Genomic DNA, 21,039 nt, shown 5'->3' with positions numbered 1-21,039 from the left:
GCAGTTTTGTGTTACAACTCTTTAAATGATGACAAATTCAGGTACAGCAAGGTATGCTTCACAGACAGTATTCAGAAGTAACTCCTCGAATAACTAATAACTACTGTCATATAGACGGTGTCCCATAAAAGATACATAACTCTGGCTTTTTCACACTTTTTGTGACAACTTGTTTAGATGACAATAACCCTGCTTGCTTTTTGGGTTGCATAGAATTGATAATTTTTTCTTGTCCTGTATCATCATTCTTCAGCATTCGTTCTAATAGTTCTTCTTCAGCAATTTGGTAGGTCATCAAATGACTTTGTTTTAGTTTATACATCATTGTAAACCAACTGGCTTCGGGCATAGAATTGTGGTTTCGTATTAGCTTATCAGAATCAATTTTTGGCCATGAGGGTTGGTTATTATTTACCAATGACGACGGAACTATGGTAAATATATATACCTAAAACTTTGATAAAATGAGTCAAATCCAGCTTCAAAAAGACAAAACTATCAACTGAAAATATAGGCCTGAATTATCAAATATCTGGTCAATTATTGAAGCTAATTAAAAGATATATTCTGACATCAAAAACTTACCCGTCATTTCCACTAAACGCACGAAAAATTAAATATCAACAATATTTAATCCGCGTTCATATAGGTTATGTCTAATATAACATGTATTTAGCATTAGACAACGAATATTTATCATAAAAAAGGTAATGTGTGATGAATATAAGTAATTTATATTATAAGAGTCACCAAAGTGTCATTTATTAGCAAAAATGTTGCCAACTAACTTATAAACAATCACAATAGTTGTGTATCGACAGCAGAGCCACAGCGGAGCAGAAAGGCAAACAAATATTAATAGGGCCGTATTCTTAGTATTCTGTGTAAAAAAACCATCAAAATAACGGGATGCTTAGTTGTGTTTCGAAAAAATATTACATATAGAAATGAGTTGTTAGGGTTGGATGGGGGTTCAGTTTTAGCAGCTAAACCATACAAGGTGATTCACGGAATTTAATTCATTTGGGAGTATCTAGGTTTCCGATAATTTTGTGATTTGAGCGTATGCGTTCGCGTTCAAATTCAATTGTATAGGTTCGCTACCCGCTTTCTATAATTAATTCGTGACAGTGTTCGTATCCATAGGTATTCGTTAGTGTAAATGACTTTGATGTTGGGATGTTGACCAATTGACGTATGATTAATTTTTATGGTGGGTTCGAATACTCTATTTGTAACAAATATTTTTTTATAATTTTTTGTTTAGTGAAAGAAGGGATAATGGTTGGTTTGGGTTAGTTTGGTTTTGTTTCAGTTATTTCAGAAAATCCATCTATTAAAAAATATTCGGTAGAACGGTTTGGTGTTGGGAGAAAACTCCAGTAATATGAGATAACACTCTTGCAAAATACTTCCATATTTTTAATAGATTGTAGCTTACGGCCAAAAAAATATTGAAAACTCATTTTTATAAATTATTATTAATTGATACATTTTGTCAATAACTAATAATCAGTTTCTATTGTTACTGTATTCAATTCTAATTCATCCTTAATTTTAGACACTATGATATGCATATTTTAGTGTATTAATTTATACTTTCAATTTGATAATAATTCCATTGTGTGGATATTGTAGTGGATTTTTCTGTTTGTATCCCGAATATATAAATAAAAATAAATAATAACTCAATGGCGGTCATTTTGAACATTTATTGGGGAGTATATAATAGTTTCAGATTCAGTTCAAGGTGCTTCAAACAGACGAAGAAATGACTTGGTGTTCCATAAAAAAACTTTCTGGAAGGTTTTTGAGTCGCCCTGTATTTCGGAAATACTAAGAAAACACTTTAAATTATCCCACCTAACCTAGTGCTCCAATTTTTTCTTGCGAAAATCAGGAAAAGGTTATGATAATGGTTAAAACCCGTCGTTTAGCCTTTATAATCGATGAAAGAAACTTTTCAGCCGAAACATCAAAGACAGATAATATTTATCCAAACTATATGTGAGAAATCTTTTATTCATACTAGCACTTTTGTAGAAACCTGAAGCTTTAAAAGTAGTCCGACTCTGCCGCAATACCATCTCCCAGAACTAAATGTTTCTTAACAGTCTTATAGGGGTAACATAGTAGCTAAAATACGTTGAAATGCTTGCTATTGATACCAATTCATTTTATAGAACGACGCCATTTGTAATGATAGTGATCCGGGATAATGAAATTAGATGAGTTGAAAATATGAAATACCGCACATATAGTGATATTTACAGCTGAAAAGTACATAAATATTATAACATTATATTATTTAGAATAAAGTGAGTTGAGTTTTCGACTAGAAAATTAATACGTCGACAGAGTGATTTTTTGTATAATTAATAATTTTACCGAAAACATTTATAAATGAGTGATGCGCTTAAATTTTGCTAATAATAGGCTATATATTTGTCAATAAAATTTCATTTGCAGTAAAAATATCAATCTTCGGAACATAAACAATGTCTTCAACAGTTTTATGAGTGCAGAAGTGAAATTTTAAAATGGCTTCAACCTTTCTATTTGTTAGTTTTCAGTTGGTGACATATCTATTATATTTTCCTAGTGTCCAATACAAAATTACTTCTTGCGTCTTCAAGAAAACATTTTTAACACTTTTTTATTTTATTGTTATCGTTTCCGGCTGTATTATATTTTATAACGCCTACTTGGAACTACTAAAAAACTCTTATAAAATTGTCTTCTGATTATTTCATAAGCATCGCTTAAATATGTTGCAAAAGTGCAGTAAGGGAAGTCTTTACAAAACTACTTTTTAAGAGCGTTAGACAAATTTTATAGTAAGTGCAAAAATGTTTATAAAACTGTTTTGTAGTGTTTGTAAAAGGCCTTACAAAATATTGATAATAACTATAATGTTTTATAAAACGGTGCCAATTTCCTATTTATAGCATTTTTATAAACATATTGAAAACATTTCTGGAAGAAATGCAGTTTTATAATTTGTTTCTCCGAAACGTTTCCGCAACTATTATAAAATACGAAATTGCTAGTTGGGGCTTCTTCCAGTTATTGTCTGAACGTTACTTCTTGTGAAGAGTTTATTTCGAAAGTAATTTCTTCTTCCTTTCTTTATAAGATTTCCACATTTTATGTATAAAGATTGTGGGAGGTCGAAAGCCAAAACCTTTTCCAAGATGATATTATTATTATTTTGATAACACTCAACGTAAATCGCAGTTTTCTTAACTCATGAAATATACCGTGGAAATATACGTTATTGCAGTTGAGCTCTTCAAACTTTGTCCGAGATACCAAACACTGCACGCATCAAGTTTATAGACGTAATCAGACTTTGGTAATGAATTGAGTTTGTTAGAAGCTACAAGTTTTGAAGAGTTGTGTAGCTGTATCGATGAAACGAATAATTTATTTTAAAAAACTGCATCTAGCCAACTGGATACAGCGCAATGACCGTCGGTTAGCCGTATTTTGGGAAATGATATAATTCATATCCTGAAAATTGGCAAATATATGTTTTTCAATATACTTTTTAATTTTGAAATAATGTCGTTTTTCCAACACGTACAGTTCTGTCATATTCCAATCTTACCTGATAGCCTTTATACAGTACTAATTCATTAAAAAATAGATTTGAAAATTAGTCTAGCAAACTATTCAGTTTCTTTCTCTACTAAATGTTTATTGACAGTTTTTGAGATATTCATTCCAAATAAGTCAACTAAATCTTCACCATAAAAAGGCCTACAAATGTAAAACCCTGTATATTTTCACATGTTTGCTCATCTGACATAATTATAATGTGAATTTATTCAATACATCCTCTATATAAAAAATGAAGCGTTTTCGAGATTTTCATCTATGTACTCAAAGTAACTAGGTGTTCCCCCAAAGAGTTTCACAGAACTACGGACTGGGAATATATTAAAAATAATGTATATGCAACAAGTGAGAATATGATTAGAAAAATTTCATTAACATTCAACCCCCAGATGCCGATGCTGCTGAAGAAGCTAATGAAAAGTACCGAAAGCTCGACAAATGTCAAAAGGTCGATTTTGGCGATAGTTTGAACTGTCGATTGTAAATAAGCCCATTATAGAGAATCTCTCAAACAAGATACAACCTTTTCCATTAAAATTTTTGAAAGGGTTGATCTTTAGGGTGGAATGTTGAAAAGGAGTTGGAATATTCAATTCAAAAAACAATAGGTTTTCGAAAATAAAAATCGACCCCGCTTTCTTAAAATTTATTTCTGGTATGGAAATACCGATTTCATTCCATCATTGATTTTCACATTGAATTCATATAGCTCTACATTATCTCATTATCTAATATATATGATGGAATCGGCCGATACTTAATGAAAATCCACAACGTATTCAAGAAACACTTCATTGTGAGATTTTCTTTAAACAGTTTCACAAAAATGCACAAGTGTTTCGCTATACAATAGCTTCTTTAGGCGTGTCTTCGTGCCTGAAAAAGAAACACTCTATTGTGAGATTTTCACTGAACAGTTTTACAAAAACGCAACACGTGTTTCGCTATACTATAGCTTTCTCAGGTGTGTATTTACGCCTGTAGAAGCTATGGTATAGCAAAACACATGTTGCGTTTTTGTAAATCTGTCATTCCTAAGAAAACTACACAATATAATATATAAGAGAGTTACAATATAAAATTTCAGTTATTCAAACCCAGACCCAGAGAAATTGAAAGGGGTAGGTATATTTCAAGGAGAGATTAGTATTTGGAAAAAAACGGTTTTGGCTTTTTTCTTCACTATCTCTATACTTCCGAAGAAAACATCAGGTTTGAAAACTCATAAACCCCCTAAAATTTGACAATTTGTTCCGAAGAAGTTTCAGATATCAGATATCATTCATAGGAAAGCGATATAGAATTTCACTCACACGGAATCCTGTCATCTGTACCTTACCCTCAACTGTATTTTTTTTTTCGAAGAACTGACTAAAAAGTATCAATAGCGAACCTGAACCCTTTACTTGTGGTAAATTTATAACAAGAATACATGGATTACTTTCTATTCATTTAAAAAAAACAGAATCAACTACTTGGGTTTAGAATGTTGACAGTACTGATATTTCAGATAGTCATTTGATGAAGAAAAAAATTATTTGAAAGTTGCTACGGGGTCTATAATAATTTCTTTCTGTTTCAGGTAGCTTGGCTTTTTTGCACATTCTTGGCTTCTTGGATGGCTTCACACTGATGTAAGTTCATATAAATAACTTAAAAACTTAGTTTTTAATCTGACCAATGCAAATGTACTACGACGAGTCCTATTTACCTTTGTTATCATAAAATTAAAAACACTGATCTGCTGATGATTCTCATTGCTATTTGCTATTAATATTATAGACGTTTTTTTATTTTTTTTTTCAATAATTTTTACCTTACCATTTATTGTCTATTTTTCTTGGAGACTCTGCCGAGAAAATTTGAGTAAAAAATAATGAATTTTCATTCACTTTTTGAAGAGACAATTGGCAAAATTTCATCCGTAATGATAAGTTTCAAGGGAGCCTTTGGATGTCGTAAGAATATAGAAAAAATTTAGATTAGTTTATAGTTATTCACAAAACAAAATCTGCTACCTGGCTTCAGATAGTTGACAGGACTTATATTTGAGATAGTTCCTACCGCATTCTTTCGTTGAAAAATTTCGAAGACAAGGCGCAGTCCGGTATTAATAATCTAATGATTTCTGTGGAAGTTCCATAGCAAGTATTGTTTGATGATAGACTTGTGAAATTTTCATAGGTTCCGTGAATTTTACAATCACAAAATTGACATAACACAAATTACCAAGTAAAGGGTCCCACCCTCGAGATCAGTGTATGAAATCGTACAAACTCTTTGATGAATAGGCAATTTCTAATTGTAGTACTAATTCTATTGTACTCATTTTAGATGATTATCTAGTTTCAAATTCTTCTTTCCTTGGAACCGCCATCAGTGTTTGAAAATGTTCGTTTCTATTTAAAAAGCGATCTGCTTGTTCTGAAACTAATTACCATTTACAGAATTTTTAATGATACTTTTTCATCACCTCACCAAATTTCATATTTCTTATTTATTTTCATATGAATTTATTCAAAAATAGAGTGTACGAGGTCTGTTAAAAAAATAAGGTGAATTTTCATTTTTCTCAAACAATATTCATTTATTCACAAATTTCTATTTTGTCCCCTTCAAAGTAGTCCTCCTGTGTTATAATACACTTGTGACAGCGTTTTTTTCCAATCCTCGAAGCAGTTCTGATATGTACTTTTTGGTATGTCTTTGAGCTCTCTCAGCGATTCGGTTTTTATCTCGTCATTGGTCGCAAAACGCCATTTTTTCATGGGTATCTTTAATATTGGGTACAGGAAAAAGTCGCAGGAGGCAAATCTGGGAAATACGGTGGCTGAGGCATGATTACGGTGTTGTTTTTGCACAAAAAATGACAAGCAATGATGAGTGAGCAGATGTATTATCGTGATGCAAAAGACATGAATTACTTTTCCACAATACCAGACGTTTTCTTTATATTGCTTCTTACAAGCGACGCATAACTTCAAGATAATACTCTTTATTGACCATACTACCATGTGGCTAAAACTCTACGGTAATAAAAGAAAACAGTGTGAAAAACCTTGACATTTGATTGAACTTGGTGTGTTTTTTTTGTCTTAGTTCTTCTAGGCTCTTCTATTGGGACGATTGGACTTTGGTTTCAATATCATAACCATATACCAATGATTTATCACCAGTTATGACCCTTTTGAGCAATTTCAGATCGCCGTTGACGTCATTCAACAACTACGGTATCAACTGCTCATGCGACGGTATTTTTGGTCAGAATTCAGCAATGTTAGAACGAACTTAGCTGCAGAAAATTTTTGAAAAAATTGCATGGCATCTCCCAACCAATATCCAGCATCCCTAGCAACCTCTTTAATAATGATTCGACGGTTCTCGATTAAAAAAAAATTATCGACATTTTCATCGGTTGTTGATGTGCTGGGGCGTCCTGGGCGAGCATCGTCATTCACATGTTCTCGACCTTCTATGAAAACCTTTTACCATTTGTGAAGTGTTTTTGAACAATTGAATCCATTTTTCACACAAAATTTGATGCAAATTCTTTGATCCATTTTTTCCGACAGCAGAAAAACGCCGAACACACAAAACACTTTTAACTTTCATGCCTCTCACCAACGAACTAAACATACTAAATAGATGAAACCAACCAAAACATACCAACATAAAAAAATTAAAAATTGCTAATCGAATGTACGTAGCCTGAGAAATTTAAACATTCACCTAATTTTTTGAACAGAGCTCGTATTTTGCGAATAACAAAAACATACTTAAATGTCCTTCGTCGATTGTCATGTCAAAAAACCACAAATGATAGCCAATTAAGCTATTCCATCTGCCATCATTGTCATCGCCTTCATTATTGTACATCGCCTTCGTCAATTTTCTATTTCAATTAAATAACTTTTTTACATATAAATCCAGAGTGAGATAAAAATACCAACAAAATTATTTTACACTAGAATTTGATAAAAAATTTACAATTGGAAAATAATATTAAAATACTATCAAAACATTTTCGAAGACGATACTAAAAAACTTCAAAGTTGAATTGTTGAATTTAAATTTTTTTGCGATCATTTTTTTCAAAGCAATGATGAAAAAAATGAAGTTTCATAGCGATAAAATGCAGCAATAAAACCAGTCCCGAAACCAAGTTCTGTATAAATTATATAATTAATTCATTTCGATTCTTATATGAATGCATTCAACTAAAAATATTTCCGAAGATAATTTCATGGATACTAGTCGACCTAAAAATGTTATCATTTGAATGTCCATTTTCTGAAACTGCAACTTTGTTATTTTGGATTCCAATCCAGCAACCAGCAATGGCAATAGAACACGAAATAGTCTTATGGTATAACTTCCACTAGTCTGTAGATGAGTGGTTTTATCTATTGCTGGCTGCTCGATTAGTATTACCCGGAAATAACAGAGGTCGAGTTGAAAAAACGGTCATTTATCTGAGGAAATTTTTGGCTCGAGGTCGAGATGTTCTCAGTTGAATGCATCGATAAATTTAATCAATTTCATCAATGACGCATAAAGGTTAATTTCAACTATACATATAATAGCTTCTTCAGACGTATTTGTGATGCACTGTTTGGAACCTTTGAAATGGTGAAGAATATTACTGGAGTTCTATCCCAACACCAAACCGTTATTTTCAATACCTCGACACGTGTTTCAATCACCAAGTGATATACATTATTGATTTGAATATTGATTAGTTGTACTAATCGTTAATTGAACTCATACGTCTTTGCTAATAGAATCTTTGCAAATGTGGAGTTGATCCCCACATTCAAGAAAACGACTTCAGTGATCTTTCATTTTTACAAAAACGATTATCCTTGTTTGACCAATATTAAGTCTGGGACAAGAACCAGTAGTCAACTAACATATACTCCTGATCTATCTGACACTGAAGTTTTGTTTCAATGAATTTGGTCAAATTAAAACGTGTTCGGTAAGTCACGTCCAAGTCTTTCTTTTTCGAAAAACGAACTATATTAAAAGTGAATTCACGTTACGTAAACCCAGGTAGTTTTATTTCATTACGTGTTCGATTTAATGAGTTATTTTTCTAGAATGTAAAATTATTTTCCTGTGTGTGTGTTGAATAGAATATCAAAAAGTGGGGAATGCTGCCAAATTGGCTGAAAAACAGTTGGGTCTTTGTTCACTTTACTGGCTCCAGGATCACTGGATCACGTACTAGAATGTTTTTCAGCAATGCAGACAGTGGCGTAGAAGAGAAATAAGGCGTCATGAACACCTGCAATGTTGTATAATTTAATTTGAAAGATAGGAGTTCCGGAATCCGATGACTGGTGAATTAATCTTTGAGTGTGAGGTGATTTATAACGAGTTGCATTATGGAATTCAATTTGTAAATGCTTGATTTTTTAAAAATTACAAGTAAGTTTTAAATAGTTCTGAATATTTATCAACATAGAAACTTGTTAAGAATGTCCTAACTTTTAGAAGCTTAAAAAAATGTTAATTAATCTAGTACAATTATATTTGATGGAACGTATTCAAGTAACACTTCATTGTGAGGTTTCCATTGATCTGTTTACAAAACTGCAACACGTTTCGCTATACCCTAGCTTCCTCAGGCGTGTTCATATTATGCGGTTTTATCTGCTAATGCGGTAGGCATCGTCAGAGATTCAACATTTCAAATCTTAGTAGCGTTACTGAGACTTCAAGATATATATTTACCGTGTTTCACTAAGTTTACCGGTAACAAATCGAAATCGATCTCGCAATAATTTCATCTCACCGATAGTTGAAGAACATGTTCGAAAATTTATTTCCGCTTTCATCGCGTGTGCCTGCGGCTTTCACCCAAACATTGCATCAAACAAGGGTCAAGAAAACGTGCAGTGTCGTAATGAAGGAGCGTAGAATGAGCTTGATGTTGAACTACCAGAAACCACGATATGAAGAGAAAAACATTTCGGAATAGAGACCATTTCAAGAAAGGACCTTCATCGCTTAAAATAAAAAGTGCATTAATAAAAAAATAGATATCAATCATCTCAGTGAGATATATTCCCACCTTTTGACGTTAAATAAAAATACTTATAACAATGTTTCAATGAACCTATCAAATCTGGAATAAATAGAATAATGTACTTAATAAATTTAATTCAAATGTTATTATCCTAACTTTGCTGTTAAAATTCTACCCATAGGTAGAAATTTCTTAAGGAATTCTTTACAATTTGAACAACTTTTATCACTATTACCACTGCATATGTCATGTCATCTGTCTGTGAGTCCTAACCATTAGAAACGATTTGTGAAATTTCCACATGTGGACATGATCCTCTTTTTAAAAATTTTGAACTGTAACGTATTTTATCAAATATCTTATCAAATATTATATAGATATATTTTCCCAATGTTCATCCAACACTATGTGCCCAATATTTTACATAACCATCGCATCGTATGAAACATCCTCAACACAGTTGCAAGTCTAACCATCCAATTCATTAAATTTCCTTGAACTTGGACGAACTTTAAAGAGTACTCTTTCATTTGTTGCAAAGCCCCACTATGTACCAGTTCCATATATTCGTTTATTTCGAATGGAATTGTTATTTCGGAGAATATCAAAAAATGGAAAAGAAAAATGTTATTGTATTCGAAGTGTACTGTAACGATGTAATAAATATTCGATAAAACATTTCGTATCGACATGACCACCATCAACTTTTTTCAAAAATACGGACCTGTCTTTTTTATTACAGATATTCAGTAGATTATTCTAATAATTCCTGATTTGATAGGTTTATTGAAACATTGTTATATGCATTATCATCCAACGTCAAAAGGTAGGAATATATCTTACTGAGATGATTATAATCTTTTTTTATTAATGCAGCACTTTTTTGTTGAAATGGCCTTCATCACTGAAAATAAAAACTGTATTAATATAACATTTGATATTTTTATAGCGTTCCATGTGAAATAACTACCATCATCAGTGACAACAGTCTTAAATTACGGTCCTGTCGTTACTTTTTTTTTGTGAATTGTTTCGATTTCTTCAAAATATAATTCAGACAACCCAATAAATTCGACAGGTAGTTAGTTACCCTAGCACAATGAAAATTCGTACTTTTTTGTTTTGGAAGTTTTTGTATTGCCGTAATCCTTCTTTCAAGGCTTGTTTCTCCTTAATCGTTATATTTATATAACTATCAATCCTGGAATTAACAAAAATATCAGTTTTTGGTCAAAATTCGAAAGTTGTATAATTTGGTATGATCGAATAGCACTCAATTCATTTACCATCTTAAACGCGTGAGCTTCGCTTGGTTTCTATGGCAGCAAAAATGAATGCGTTGTTGATATCTGTTGAGAACTGTCAAACGTTTGTAATAATAGTAGGTTTTATCCTTTTCTCGGACAGTATAACAACGTACAAAAATTAGGCAATTCCGACAAAGGCTGTCACCAGATGCATATTTCTCCGCATCAAATTTTGAATATTAAGGCAGGTCCGAAAAAGTTGTAGGGTTCGTGCCGATCGCACAAAGGCCGGTCATTTTGAAATTTGATCATTTCGTATACCTACTTATATTCTCTCTCATTATGTGGTTCCAGAACTGAATTTTAATCTTAATCAAAATGCTTTTCATTCACTATTCTCTTCTCGATAGATTGACATAAAAAAGGCTCTTATTTGTTTTTGTTCTCTTAACTCCATCTTACTCTGCGAGGATGGTGTTTTACTCAGTCCAAGAGAAATTGAAAGTCCAAGATTTCAAATATAAAGTATAATAAGTAGGAAAACGACTCCGTGGACAAAATAATAAAAAAACATCGGGTAAAATCTCACAACAGAAAAAAATGTGAAATTCTATAAAATAAAGGAAATTAGAACAAAGGATATGCCGCCAATTTGACCTGATATTTACTATTAATTTAACCTGTTGAATAACTACACATGCACCCACTCAGTACAAAATATTTTTAGTTTTACTTCAACTCTAGGGAGAGTGGTGTATAACTTTAAATGTTTGCCCTTTTTTGTATCATGAACTCTAGCTAAACAATAAGCACTAGGAACCCAAAAATATGTAACCTCTTTGCAAATAGAAAGTGGGTTCAGACAAAATAATATGTGAACTCTCTCTAAACATCAACTGGTTAGTAAAAAAATAACAAACACTCACATAACGCCTCTTTGGGTGGTTCATGGTCAACCATCGGTTCCGTTGACCCGGTGTGTTTTCAACACCAACATTAATTTCGAACTCCCCTGTACCCGTTACCGGTTTATGATTTCACTACCGATTTTACTTAAATTCCACACCACGCGCTTACAAATAATTTGACTCCCCTATTTAGGCCACCTCCCTCAGCCTCGAAGGCTGAGGGGTGAGCCTCCCCCCTCCCTATCTCGTCTCGACGAGATCCGGTGACCGACTTCTTTGTGTCTCCCTGAAGAAACTCTCCCAAGCCCTCGCGTCAACAGCGCTAGCCACAAAAACCTCATCCCAGCGTTTTTTTAACATTCCCAAGCTTATGATAATCGGCAGGATGCAATATATTGTTTAGACTAGCTCAAATTTAACATGACCACAACGACGCTCGAAGGTCCGACAGTCATAAAGTAATTCAGCGTTTTTTCAACTGGAAAAATATCGACACCGAAGAAACCGGTGATCACAACTACGATCTCAATAAATAAAATATTTTATGTTACTATCGCAATGGCAGTTATTACACGTTTATGAACATATCAAAGATGTATTCAGAACAAATATAAATGCTACAGGAAACGCAAAGTTCATCACCTCAATGAAAGGAATTACGGAAGGAGAGTACGATACGCGAAGTGGTTAAGACGTAGAAAAAGGGAAGTTGGAAATATTTGTAAATAAATAATATGGAATGGACGAATCAAAATTCACCAACAGTGGTTGGTTTAACAGAAATATCCTATTATAGGTGGAATAATACATATTAACATTTACATAGAAAAACCAAATTCCAAGAAAGGTTCATAATAAATGTTTGCTTGGAAATTATGGGAACAAACAGCCTTGATCCTTTGTTTAACGATGATCGTTTGAATAGGGAAATGTTTCTTCATTTTCTATTCAATGAATTCGATGGCTACTTAAATGAATTGCCTCTGAATATCCGCCATAAAATACAATATTTTCAACAGGACGGCACTCCTCCACATAATGCAGCAATAGTAAGAGAGCATTCAGATGTAATATTCCCAAGAAAATGGATTGGAAACCATAAACAAATTAACTGTCAGCTCAATCCCCAGATTTTAGTTCTTTAAATTTTATTGTTCAAAATCTGTAAAAAAATCTGTTTTAAAATGTTTTTCCGTTAACCAGCTGTCGCACCTCTACGAACGACAACCCTCAGAATTCGAAACTTGTGCAAGCTGGGGACTAACGAGGTCTTACCTTTCAACGTGTGATTCTTAACACGGGTTGGATGATAGCAAGTGAAAATCGATCGTTCAGCCTGGGGCCTGAATCAGCGACCAACACGGCGATCGATTTGAGTGAGTGAACAAAGCACCCACGTCGAACCGACCGGCTACCGCCTGGGGATACATGAAGGATAACGTTTTTTCAACACCAGGTACAGATATCGATCATCTCAAACAAAAAAATAAGAGATGCATGTATTGGTATCACACCTATTGTGCTAGAAAATTGCCACAGAAATTATCTGGACCGACAGCTTATGTGCATTCAACAAAAAGGTCGTCAATTCGAGCAATTCGAGTAGCTTTGATTTTCCGTAGGTATTGCTTTCACTTTTTCCAAAAGTTCATGATAAAATAAATTGTTTTTCTGTGTGATTCTTGTCACTGATAATGTTGGTTATTTCAAATGAAACGCTATAAAACTATCAAATGTGATATACCCTTGAATTGTGGATTTATCGCATCATTAATATCTGTAATAAAAAAAGACAGTCAATATTGAAAAAAAAAAGTTGATAGTGGCCATGTTGACACGAAACGTTTTATCGAATATTCAGTATTTATTTATTTATTTATTTATTACTTCGGCATAGTACACTTCGAATACAATAACATTTAACTTTTCCATTTTTCGATACTCTCCGAAATTACAATTCCGTTCGAAAAAAACGAAAAACAGCATTTATGGTTTTTCCGTATAACTCGATAGTCCCCGTAAATTTTCTTCGAACATTGTATTGCTCCCGATGAGTTACCTTTTCCCCATTTAATCGTCTTCGTATCTGTTACGGTTGAGAATATAACAATGTTACCACATGATAAAAGAAATGACCTCTAAAACGTGATTATTATTTTGTAATTCATCATCACAATTGAATACTAATGAACAAATTGATTTGAACCACAATAATTAATATTTTCTACACCTTTCTTCTCTACGTTACAGAAATCACGCCTGGATTGGCCAGAATTTTTTAACCTTTTGAGAATATCAATATTGCAAATAAAAGTGTTTCAACTATTGGATCTATCTTTATCAAATCAAAAGATGAAACTCCAATACTTCAATGTTCAGACCCCATTAATTGTATACCATCCTCCAGCTGCAATGGAAAATATATTGGACAATTAACAAGATAATTGAAAGAAAGATTAACATTCAATAAAAGTGATTGTAAATTGAGACCAGAAAGATGTGCTTTGAGTAATCACGTAAATGAAGAAAGTCATTGTTTAAACTTCAATTCTATAAAAATACTAGTAACTGAACATAACTATTACAAAAGACTCTTTTTAGAGATGGCATTCATCTCACAATCACCTTCATGCTTCAATTAAAAAACTGATATCAACCATTTAAGTGAAATATATTCCTACCTGTTCCACTTGGTTCAAGGAAATGTCCAAAACCTTTCTAATGATTTGTCAAATTTTTAACGTATATTTAAATGCTAGCTTCAATTTTGTTTGATTCCAAGTATTTCATATTGTGAAATTCATAAATTTATATTTTAATATATCTTCAATTTTAATCAAATAAGAGTTAGGAAATTTGTCAATTTTTTTTACATTGGGTGTTTTATGAAACATCTCAACTTCTCTACTGGTTTTTGAGTTTATAATATATATATATATATATATATATATATATATATATATATATATATATATATATATATATATATATATATATATATAGTGTGACCCATTTAAAATGGAACCACCCCTGTAGAATGTGCATTTTTCAATCAATCTCAATTTTTTTTTATTGAAATATTAAGCATGAAAAACTGTATCTTGACACTAACTTTCACAATTTTAGTTTCATTTCCAAGGCACTCTATGGTTTTTTTTGTTTGTCAAAAACGGCAAAAGTTTATTAGGCAATTTTTGTTTCCAAATTTGACTACACCACTGGATTTGTAGTCGTTATAAATCAAAACTGTCAAATTTTCATTAAAAAATATTTGTTAACAACGAAGTTACAACAACTTCAATTTTGGAATCAAAGTATTTGTTTGTAATTTTTATTCAGATTATAGACATATTTGAGATCTGACAACACTGTCATCACCAAGTAGAACACCAGTGAATTAGTACAGTGAAAATCCGAAGTCAACAGCTCAATGCGTTCTACAGTTATAACTCCTGAAAATATGGTAATGTGAGAGATTTGTGGTGCAAGCGTTTTGTAATAAAAATCTGACTACGCCACTGGATTTGTGGATAATATGAGTGTAGGTTACGAGAAGTGAAAATAAAAATAAAAATTGAATAATTGAATAACAGAAAATTAAAAGTTCATTTTCAAGTTACGCAGTAGTAGACCAAGTTCAGAATCTCATGTCATGGGATCTCCCAATTGCGCTTTTACCAAATCTTGATAGAATCTTGAAGTATTAATGGTCATACTTGTAAGCTTTTTGGAAGTTTCCCAATAATAAATAATAGTACTTTTGTAACAGCGCACCTGGAAAATCACATTTTATGAGATTCTGAACTTACTCTACCTTCTTCTATAGCTGATGAAAACAAAATGTATACAAACAAGTTTCAAAGTATTTATTCAACAATTAATTGCCATTAAGAAAAAACTGATACTAAAATAAACATTGATTTAAAACTAATCATTCAAATTTTTGTGGCTTCTACCAAACCTCCATTAAGTTCAATACATTTATCGTATCTCTTCCGAATATTGTTTACACTATTGCTTATTTGTTGAACTGTAATTTCGGCACAAGCTTGTCGTATCCTTTGCATGAGTTCAGCTCGATTCGTTGGTCTTGTTCTGTATACTTTTTGTGTCAGAATACCCCACAGAAAAAAGTCTAATATTGTTAGATCAGGCGATCTAGGTGGCCATTCAATTAAGTCACTACCTCGTCCTATCCAATGATTTGGAAACTGGTTATTTAGCCACTCTTTAACAATCCTCGAATTGTGTACGGAACAGCCGTCGAGCTGAAAATATAAATTTACTTGTTCCGCAAGAGGCATTTCATCTATTTCGTCCGATAATTGGTTATTTAGAAATTCCAAAAAATTTTGCCCGTTTATGTTTCCATCAAAAAAATATGGACCTATTATTCTATTTTGTACTATACCACACCAAACGTTAACTAGTAGATGAACAACGTATGTTCTGGCTCACCGGGAGTGGGGGTAACCTATCAGCGTCATCGAAATCGACGCAGGATGGAACGAGTATCGTAGCGATTCAAGCATGGAACTCCGCCCCTCGGCCCCCTTGGTACTTCACCTAACCTATCGGCCCCCTTGGTACTCCACCTAACCTATCAGCTCCCTCGGTCCCCTTCAGTCACGTGATTTTAAATAAAAAAAAGTTTATAGTTATGAGATTCGAACCTGGGTCGTCCGCGCCGTAGACATTGTCCTTAGCCTCTACACCATCGTAACATATTGAAGTTAACTGCGAATGTTGGGTATTTATAGCGTTAGTTTTGTCGGGACCGAAATTGACTCATTCATTATACTTGACAGCATTTTTATTTTTGATTTCCGTAGAATGTAATCGTCATTATCATATTGAAGATAGGAAAATATACTTAGATTTGGGAAATAATTAATATTTCATGTAAAGATGTGTATGTGTGTGTAAGAGCGAGAGGCGCGTGTGACGTAATCGATGCAAAGAGAGATGGAGATTGAGGTTTTACCGGTTGCTAGTGCAAGCAGGTGTTGCCAGTTGTACAATAAATCAATGTTTATGGAGTAATGTTTATGGAGTAATGAATCAGTTCCACGAGGCTGTAAGTTTTCAACGTGCGATCCTTCAATGTGTACAAGGTATCTCAAAATACATCATTGAAAAACAAATATGACGTCGAAGTGTACAGGGTGCGTCAAAATATATCATTTAAGGAAAAAAAACATGTCGATTTGAAATATGATATTAATGTGTATACAGGGCGTTTCAAAATACATCATTTAAGAAAAAAAACATGTCGATTCAACAGAAGTCTAGCGTTCCAACATGTCGGAAGTCTCGTATCTTTGTTAACCAAGTTAGCATCATCAGGAGAAAGAGGAGATCCAAAAGTGTCGAGAGATTGAGCGTTGTGGACTCAACGTGAGGGCGCGAATGGGGGAGCGAAGTATTCGATAATGACATTTCAAAATACGTTGTTTTCCATGCGTTTTCGATCGTTTTTCGTGCGTTTACGATCGTTTTTCGTGCGTTTACGATCGTTTTTCGTGCGTTTTCGATCGTTTTTCGTGCGTTTTCGACCGTTTTCCGTGCGTTCATTCGTTATCGTTTCATCGTTATTGTGGTAACGGTTTTTCGTGTTTCAATATGACAGTCATTTATCATTTAACGCGTTTCGCTAACCAAGTTAGCATCATTAGGAAATGACTAAAGAAATGTCATATGAAGATTCATTTTGCGAATTTTCAGACTCTTGAACGGAACCTTGTGGAACACCCAACCTAACTTCTGTTACAGAGTAGTGTCGGTCAGCCAATCAGAATGGAGAAATCAAATATTGCTCGATTGATTGTGCTAGATGAAATTGAACTGGAGAATGAGGGTCGAATAATAATAATAATAGTTATAAAACATTAAAAGCTTGAAAGTGACGTAGTCAGCGTGGGAGGTGGTGGCGTGTGTGAGGATTTGTGGAAATGAATGAGTTATTACAAAAAATAATAGCGCAACTGTCAGAAGGGCACTGAGTTGTATATTCACTAATAATGATCGGATCGTTGCACACAGCACGTCAAATGAAAGGATAAGAAATGGAGGAAGAATTGCAAATTCAACAAAATTAAAAAATGTTGGGTTATGAACAACTATAAGTTTATTCCAATTGCAGAAGCTTGATTCAAAACGCAGAATTTATTCACAAAGAAAATGAAAAAATCATTGGATACTGAAACATATGATATATTTGGATTCCTTAGGGTGAGAATATTTAGAATCCATCAAAAAACGACCACTTCCGGTTTCCACTTCCGGTCCTCCGATTTCGATTATTTCAACATCAATGGATTCGTTTAGATGTCATGAAACATAATTAATCATTTGTCGAAGCCAAGAGGGCCTTATAACCTATTTTCATTATACTAGCAGCAACGGACCGATGTGGGTACTCATTTCAAATGATTTCATTTGTAGATTATGAAAAGTATGATATACAGCGCCCAATGTGAAACAGCATAGAAAGAATTGCACATTCGAAGAAAATCATTGAACATATTTGAAATTAAAAGTTGTTGGGTTATGAACAACTACGAGTGTAATGTAATTGCAAAAGTTTTATTCAAAACACATAATTTGTTGATAAAAAAAATGGAAAAATCATCGTATACTGAAACATATGGTATTTTTGGATTCCTTAGGGTGAGAAGGTTTCGAATCCGTCAAAAACAGGTCACTTCCGGTTTTCACTTCCGGTCGTCCGATTCCGATGATTTTGACATCAATGGATTCGTTTAGATGTCAAAAAACATAGGTAATCATTTTACGAAGCCAAAAGGACCTCATAACCTATTTTCGCTATACTAGTCGCAACAGGTCGATGTGGGTACTCATTTCAAATGATTTAATGTGTAGACTATGAAAAATATAATATCGAGCGCCTAATGTGGAACAGCATAGGAACAATTGCAAAGAGAATCATTGAAAAAACTTCGGATCGTCACGTACGTCATGTCAAATGAAAGAAGAAAAATTGCAGAATTCATCAACAACGAAAAAACAAATATGGTGCAACATGTCAGAAGGGCACTAACCCACATCTTCATTGATGATAACTGAATCTCAACGTGCAGCACATCAAATGAAAGGAAAACGAATGCAGAATTCATCGACAGAGAAAAAGCAAATCTGACGCAACATGTCAGAAGGGCACAAAGCCACATTTTCGTTAATAATTGTCGAATCGTCACGTACAGCACGTCAAATGAAAGAAAAAGAAATGCAAAATTCATCGACAGAGAAAAAACAAATATGGCGCAGTATGTCAGAGTGACACTAAGCAACATCTTTGTTAATGATAGTTGGATCTCAACGTACAGCACATCAAATGAAAGGGAAACGAATGCAGAATTCATCAACAGAAAAAAAAAACCGAGACGATGCCAAGAGGGCACAAAGTTGTATCTTCACTAATAATAGTCGCATCATCACATGTAGTACTTCAAATAAAATGGGAAAAAAAAAGCAGAATTCATGTGTTTGTTGCGCTATTCAAATCCAAGGTGACATGGATCAATGTCAACGCTGAATAGGCATCTAACAAAGACTCTTTGATTTTCTTTTGTTTCATTTCAGAATATGTCATCACTAATTTTTATATTCAAACCCAAGGTGACATTGATCACTGCCAATGCCGAATCTGCATCCGGAGATATATGCAGTTCTAAAAGCGACGAAACAAAGGCTCTTTGTTTCATTTTGAAATATGTCATCACTTATTTTACTATAAATACGTTATGCATGGCGAAATGAGTTAGTTGCATCCGTTGAAAGTGATACCAGTGACAAGTGCACCGATTTCTATTTGAAAGTAAGTGTTTTAAGTTTGACTTTTTCTTCAGATGAATTTATTCAAATGTAATTTAATTGAAAGTTGTTGAGAATTGTTGAATCCTTTGATTTCCAAAATTTTTCTCGATATATATATATATGTTGGATGATTTCAGTCGAATGTTTTACATGTCGTGGTTTGTTTGAGATAGTATTCGCATATATTGTGAATCAAAACATAAAGCTTTCATTTTTTATTTTTCGCAGATGGATTTACAAAAGTTGAATGCAAGTTCGATCGTGAAGAGAAAGCCAAGTATCAAAGTAGCAGATTTGCCTGTGGAGATGCCGCAGAGAATATTCACTGCCAAAATCGTGAAAGGAAAATTTGGTGAGGCGGTCTTGTTGGATTTGGGAGATAAAGTATCATTTCTACCCCACCGAGTGACGGAGGCGTATCGTCCTCACTTAGAAGAATTTTCATCAGGAAAATACGCTATTGTGTTCAAAGGGTTAATGGACATTGGGAAACCGAATCTTGTCGTTTCATTTGAGATTGTACAAAATTAAGGTTAGTATTGTTTCCAATTTTTTCTTTGTTTTATAGGCAAAGAGTTTTTGGGTATATACAATATTTTTCATTCGGGTCAAAAATTCTCATTCACAGATATGATCCGCATAAAGTAGTGTTTCCATACAATATATTTCCTTCACTTAGTACGTGCAGAATATGTGTTTTAAAATCATTATTTTGAATGACACTTGATTTTTTAATTTTCATTATAAGTGTAGCAATAACTTCATGAAAGACATTACCCTCTCTGTTGCCAAAAAATTGTATGTTTTTATTAAAAAATCGAATTTATTTCAGTGTATGTTTTTATTGAAAAATCGAAGTTATTTCAGAATAATACATCAACGTGTGCAGTATCAGTCAGAGTCATCTCAACAACAACATTCAGAACCGTCGCAGCAACCTTTCCAGAACGAATTTAAATCTCAGCAGTTTCCATTTTTTTCAGTCTATAGTTGCACATTATGACGCTATAATTCGTCGATATTCAGGGATTTGTTGGACAGACTGCGTCTATTGAATATATACACAACCGTAGTGAATTTGGAAGACTTTGAAGATTCATGGTGGTGTATTCCAAAATTGGAGAAAAACATGCCGTTCTGTATGGGTCATTCCAAAGGAAATTTGTTCAGCTGCAGTTTCAATAACGTTGATATTTTATATAAATGGCATTGTAATATACTACCAAAATAAATGAAATACATATCACACACATCTTTTTTTGAAAATGAAAACTTATACAGGGAAAGTTGTCAAAAATATGCAATAACATAAAATTATATACCAGATTTTATAGTGATGAATAAACATCATATTGAAAGATACAAGGTTGACAAAAACAGGACATTTTAGAAATAA

The 21,039-nt window shown here is 33.2% G+C and overlaps 1 protein-coding gene across 6 annotated transcripts in view; it reads left to right on the top strand.

The window, feature by feature from the left end:
• The window catches only part of mbl (splicing regulator muscleblind), a 684,538-nt gene that overhangs the window by 50,377 nt on the left and 613,122 nt on the right, over positions 1-21,039 (top strand). For 4 of the 6 annotated variants that reach the window (XM_074176519.1, XM_074176474.1, XM_074176478.1 and 1 more), the window contains one exon: positions 5,204-5,255. The exons of the other annotated variants lie outside the window; for them this stretch is intronic. The gene's annotated coding sequence lies outside the window, so the exon portion shown is untranslated. The remainder of the gene's footprint in view (positions 1-5,203; positions 5,256-21,039) is intronic. 6 annotated transcript variants of the gene reach the window in all.

The sequence above is a fragment of the Leptinotarsa decemlineata genome, unplaced genomic scaffold, assembly GCF_025532065.1.
Source record: "Leptinotarsa decemlineata unplaced genomic scaffold, Ldec_3_MD MMD2_P_RNA_scaffold_14, whole genome shotgun sequence".
Classification (NCBI taxonomy): domain Eukaryota; kingdom Metazoa; phylum Arthropoda; class Insecta; order Coleoptera; family Chrysomelidae; genus Leptinotarsa; species Leptinotarsa decemlineata.
This window is presented reverse-complemented; position numbering and strand designations above follow the sequence as displayed.